Below are 6,000 nucleotides of genomic sequence, written 5' to 3' on the forward strand. Positions count from 1 at the left end.
CTTAATCTAAGATGAGTAGTATGGCCAAAAATGGGCAGCATAACATTACTCAACATCAAAGATGAAATACAAGGGTGGAGACACCTCTATTTATAGGACAAGGGTGTCTCCTTCTAACCCTAAAAGCATGATCTCTCACCTTTGCTCTCATTGGCCAAAAATGGGGCCTTCTAAGGAGTGGACAAGTGTCCACAAATTCTCTCCAATGATGGGAGGACATGTGGCCACTCACAAAACACAATCATCTTCATTCCTAGAATGTCATGTGACCACTACTAAAAGCAAAAAATCTCCACTCCTAAGGTGCCATGTGGCTAACTTTTAAAAAGTAAATCATCTCTAATGGAAGCATGAAACATGGCACACACTTTCCACTTGGTTTGGATGTCTAACTTTTAAGCAAAATCCTATGCTACTTAGGCCTTAATACAAACCTTAAACAAACCTACACTACATGGCCTAATACAATGGCCTAAATTCCTACACTACTCTTCAATCCATGCTCCAAAGATGGCCCACAAGGTAGAGTTGATGTCATCTTTGTGGATGGCTTCCACTCTCTTGAAAGTGCTTGACCACACTAGTAAAAAAGTTGTTTTTTAACTCGTCCTATAGGCTTCGGTTTAGGAAAAACCGAAGTCTATCAAAATGCGGTGGCATTTTTGTAGTTTAGGCGAACTTATATGCCTCGGTTCAAGGGGACCTGAAACATATAAGGAATATTAACTCGATTGATAGTAAAACTAATGCCTAAAAGTCTACCTTTTCGCCTAACAAGTCTGAAATTTGAAGTCTGCACAAAGCCTATGGCTTCGGTTCATTCAGAACCAGTCCAAAACCACGGTTATGCCTCGGTTTAGGCGGGGACCGAGGCATATAGCCATTTCGTATCTTCATTTCCCCCATTCCAGAAGTACGGTTTCCCTCTTCCCTCATCCCCTCCTTCCTCTCTTGCAACCCTTCCCTTCTCCACTCCCCTCTCCCTCAACTCCACCATTCCCTCACCACCCTCTTATCCTCCCTCCGCATCCCCCAAAACGACCTCGGCTCTTAGGGTTTAAGCGCTCAGAGGTGGAGGCCGCTATAGGACTCCGCGGCATACCTCAGGACGGTGCCCACGGCCATGAAGAAGAGAGAGCTCGCGACGGTGCAGCGAGAGCCTGCGACGGTGCGGCGAGAGAGTCCGCGATAGTGCAGCGAGAACCCGCGACAGTGCGACGAGAGCCCGCAACGGTGCGGCGAGAGAGCCCGCGACGGTGCGGCGAGAGAGCATCGACGGTACTGCGATGGCGGCTGCGATGACAGAGCGACGAGGATGCGGCGACGGCCTTGTGGCGGTTAGGCGCTGGATCTACGTTTTTGGTTTCTGGTTTTTGGTTCTGTTTCTCTGCAGGTGGATGGTGAAATGGATCTGCGTTTTTGGTTTTTGGTTCGAATAGTGTTTCTCTGAACCTCCTTTCTCGTCTCCTCCATCCGCTTCTGATTGCTCTTTCTCTGGCAACGATTCGGAAGGAGGAGGAGTGACCTTGTTTGTGACTCCAGAAACATCAGTGCAATTCCATTGATGCTTCTTTGGTTTTTCATTGAATGGGATGGTGACATTGGAGATGCAAATATTTGTGAAAGGGTTGTTAAAAATTCCATGGAGTCTTGCAGATATCTTGACCTCTGTTGCAACAACGTCTCTGTAATTTATCCCAGTAATATTGGGTAGTGCTTTGGGATCATAGTTTGGATCAAGGTTTGATTTGTAAGCGCCAGTCATCCAAAACACATACTTCATGGTTGTCAAGTTCATTCCTTTCACAAATATGTCTTTCGCAAATTTTATCTCATACTCATCACATCCACTTTTTATTGAAACTCAGTCATCACCAGAAACAATGTTATGAACTTCTTCATAACATCTAAGAAGAGCAACTCTAGTGTCATTTTCCACTTGATTGCAGAACTGAACGAGAACGAGAAACCATAAAAGAACGAGAAACCAAAAAATGATCTCGGTTGAGATTAAAAAAGTTAAAAAACTCTACTACCTCGGTTGTCTGTGAACCGAAGCAGAATTCAAGCCCTTTTGACTCGGTTCAGAATCGGGGGCAAAATGCCTACCCTTTTTACCTCGTCTGTATATGTCTCGATTGCGAAACCAGTGTCTATAAGCGAAAATAACCAAGGTCATTTCTCTTTACTGCACTAGTGTCATGACTAGGGGATTTTCCATTAGGAAGAGGGAAGATTCCAGCCTGCGCTAGGTTTAAGAAAATAAAATGTGAGAAAAAGTAAATGGATAGATAAATATAAAGAGAGATTTTTTTTTTGTTTTTTTATCTGGTAAAAAAGTTTCAGGGTAATTTAAAAATTTGGAAAAATTTGAAGGTGTAGGAAAAACATTAACGTGTAGAAAGAAAGTCCCAAATATTACATAGTATGCGTCACTTCCATATTCTTGCTAGAAAGAGAAGAAAACTCTCAAAGAATTCTTCACAATTGAGTCACCAACCAATAGGTAAATTTGAAGGCATTTTATTTGAGTTTTTCTCATTTATTTTTGTTCGATTTTAGTTATTCCTATCAAATGTAAAAGTTCATATTGACATGTGAAGTTAAGACTGGGTTAAAATGTTATAACCATATTAAAATTGAATTAAGCTGTGAAAATGGATTCTACATAATTCATAATTTATGCGAACAAAATAAATTTACAGAATTTTTTTTTTTAAATTGTTGAACTATTTTTAAAAGACGTTTTATCTTAAAAACATATTTGTCAGATTATGGTTAAATTCAAACGCTTCAATAATATAGGATAGTTCTAAAAATATAGTCTAACTTATTTTTAATACATGCCATATATATATATATATATATATATATATATATATATATATATATATATATATATATATATATATATATATATATATATATATATATATATATATATATATATATATATATATATATATATGGGATAGTTATATTATAATTAATTTAATTAAATTTTTTGTTGATGTAAAATCTTTCACATATCTCACCATGTCAAACACATCAAACATAATAACTAAAAGGAGATCTGATAACAAATAAAACCATTAGTTTGATAAACCTTGTCAATACAAGTTACAATAATATCTTATAGAAATAAGCTTAAGTTTAACACAATCTCAAAGTAGTTTATAAAATTAAATTTACACTCATATATTACAAGTCAATTGAAATTATAATAAATTTGTTGGAACATATTTGTTAGAAATAAGACAAAATAATATTATATATGGAAAATAAATATGATCTTATTAATTTGATTTAATGAAGTTAAGTTAAGCATAAGTTTAATTCGAGCATAAGTTTATCTTCATAAAATGATATTAAAATTAGGAGTTAATGAATATTTGAGTCTATCGTATCATCATTAATTCTTCTCGATTTTAATATTCGATATTCTATGTAAGAAAGTGTATTGATATCTTGTATTAATATGTCTAAAACAAAATTATACTATATAATTAGAGATAAATCTTATCTTATTGAGATTGAATTAGATATAAGTTTAGGTATGTTATACTTACCAAGATGAGAATGTCTCTTTGCTTACCGAATGTTAGGAAAGCTTTTTACAACAAGGTTCTTACATTGATAATTGTCAGGACCATTAAATTCAGCAATGAGTGAAAGTCAGGTGTAGGTGTACAGATTTAGAAATCCAGAAAATGGAAGACAGGTGTGTGTAGCTGATTGGCCAATCGGTTTTTGACGGTAGTCTATAAGTAAATTTTTTAAAACGTCGAGTCACTTTCTGCATGCACCTCTTCTCTCCAAACTTTCTGAGTTTTCTCCTCCTTCTCTCTACAATTCTCCTTCTTCTCTCTACAAATTCTCACTTTCTCCTTCTTCTGATCATCATCTAGGCGGTGTCTGAGTTCTTCCTTGGTGGTAAGAGTTTCCCTTTCCATCAATCTAGTTGTGTGAAGTGGGTAAGTAAATTCATTCGTTCTTTGAAGTTCTATATTTTCTGATACATTCAAGCACTGTTTAGCTTGCATGTGTTCATCATCTATCTCTCTGAATCTATTTTCTGTCTTTGATCCTCTGATTTGTCCCTTTTCACCGATCAGAAATTTAGTAGGTTGCCTTAGAAGTTGTTTGCTGGTTAGTCCGAACGGTGGAAGCTTAGGAAGTGTCTGGTTTATTCGAGGTAAGGGAAGCTAGTAATTTAATTATGTTTTTCTGTGTTTGGAATTTATGTTTGAACACTTGCATGTATGAATAATGGAATGTTTGATTGAATTGTATTCAAATTTTGTGTTTGGCCGAGACTTGTGAACTGGTTTGGAGTTTCCTGCTGTAGAACGTTCTGTCATTTCTGGTTTGGGAAAGAGAGTATGTGAAAATGTGAGTTGGGGTCAGCGTGAAATAGGTTCAGTGGAAAAGGTTTAAAATAACTTATGAATCAAGTTTGGAGGTTTAGAAATTAAGAAAAAAAAATATCTTGTTTTGGTCTAAGAAGTGTTATTCAGAATCTTGTTTTGTTGACCGTTCGGTCGTGTCACATACTCAGTCATTAACTTGGTTCGTCTATTAGAGGTGTTATCTATTTATGATTGTTCGGTCTAATCATAGTTTTTCTATATTAAACTAGTATTCGGTCTAGATAGAGTATCCAGTACGCTCTAAGTACTCGATCTGGTATAAGCATTCAGTCTAAGCTTTTAAGAGTTCGGTTTGAGCTATGAGTGTTCGGTTTAAGCTCTTCGGGTTTAGGCCAAGTTCCTAGTAGTTGGTTTTCTATAGTGGTCGGTCAATAATAGCGTTCGGTCATTTATTCTGTTTTGTCTCTTATGAACCGTTCAGTCCTCTCGGTTGGGTAGTGTGAAGGTGTTCGGGTTCCAACGTTCACAGGTTTTCTCTTTGTTCTATGAATGAAAATATAACTTATGAATGATTGTTTATGTTAAATATGAGAATTTTGATGTTCAAATACTGTGGAAGAGAATTCCAAGGCAGAATGTCTCGTGGATGGTTTTTGAATTGTAAAGTATGAACATGGATATGCTAAGCTGGCGTTCATCGTGAAATTCTATGAGTATCATTCTCACATAGAGAGATATTTCATTTGTGAGAATAGCAGGAGGTCCTACCACCTCAGGGTGACGAGGTAGGTATTATGGGATTAACCTTGGGTAGTAGTTTGATTGGTGTCAGTTGTTACACTACCACAAGTGCAAGGACGACTGTAGCTACATATTCATACAATCCAGATGGTCAAGTCATAGTGTTCCGTCTATATATACATATGAATTATGGTGTTCGGTTTGTATGTGATTATTTGTATTCGTTGTTGGCATGAGGTAACGCTCGGTTTCGCATGGTTCGAACTTGTATGAAATGTATAGATGTATTTATAATTAAATTACATTAGCTTACCCTACTTTCTTGTGTTGTCTTGTATTGTTCATTCGATTGTCTTTTCTCTTGCAATGATCATCCTTTGGATGTGAGCAGAAGGCGATGAGTGTTCAGTGGAACAGGCGCTAGACGGCGAGGATCCTGCAGCTTAGTTAGCACCGTTCGGTCATTAGGCTTAGCTCATCTTTTGTAAACCGATCGATTTATATGGTGTGTTGTATAATCGTTCGGTATGTAATGAATTGTATAAGTTTGTTTGTAGAATCGTTCGGTTTAGTTTCCTATGTTTTGTATCAGACTTATGTTACTCTGTAAAATTTTAGTTTTATGGTTATTTTTGGATAACTGTAATGTTAAATACTTTACTAACTCTTGAAGAACTGATCTATCATATTATTATATGTGATAAATCTATGATATAATATTATGCTATATTTTGGGATGTTACATTAATAGTATCAGAGCAGCTCTTTCCTTAGAATCCTGTAGGTTATGAGTATGTCATGCTTGTGTTGTGTACTCAGTGTTAGTTTTAGACAATATCCTTGTCTCCTTGGTTTAGACTGATGGTTCTTTCTCTATGAATGATCAGAG

Source organism: Vigna umbellata, chromosome 1 (genome assembly GCF_029865625.1).
Source record: "Vigna umbellata cultivar VRB3 chromosome 1, Vumbellata_1.0, whole genome shotgun sequence".
Lineage (NCBI taxonomy): Eukaryota > Viridiplantae > Streptophyta > Magnoliopsida > Fabales > Fabaceae > Vigna > Vigna umbellata.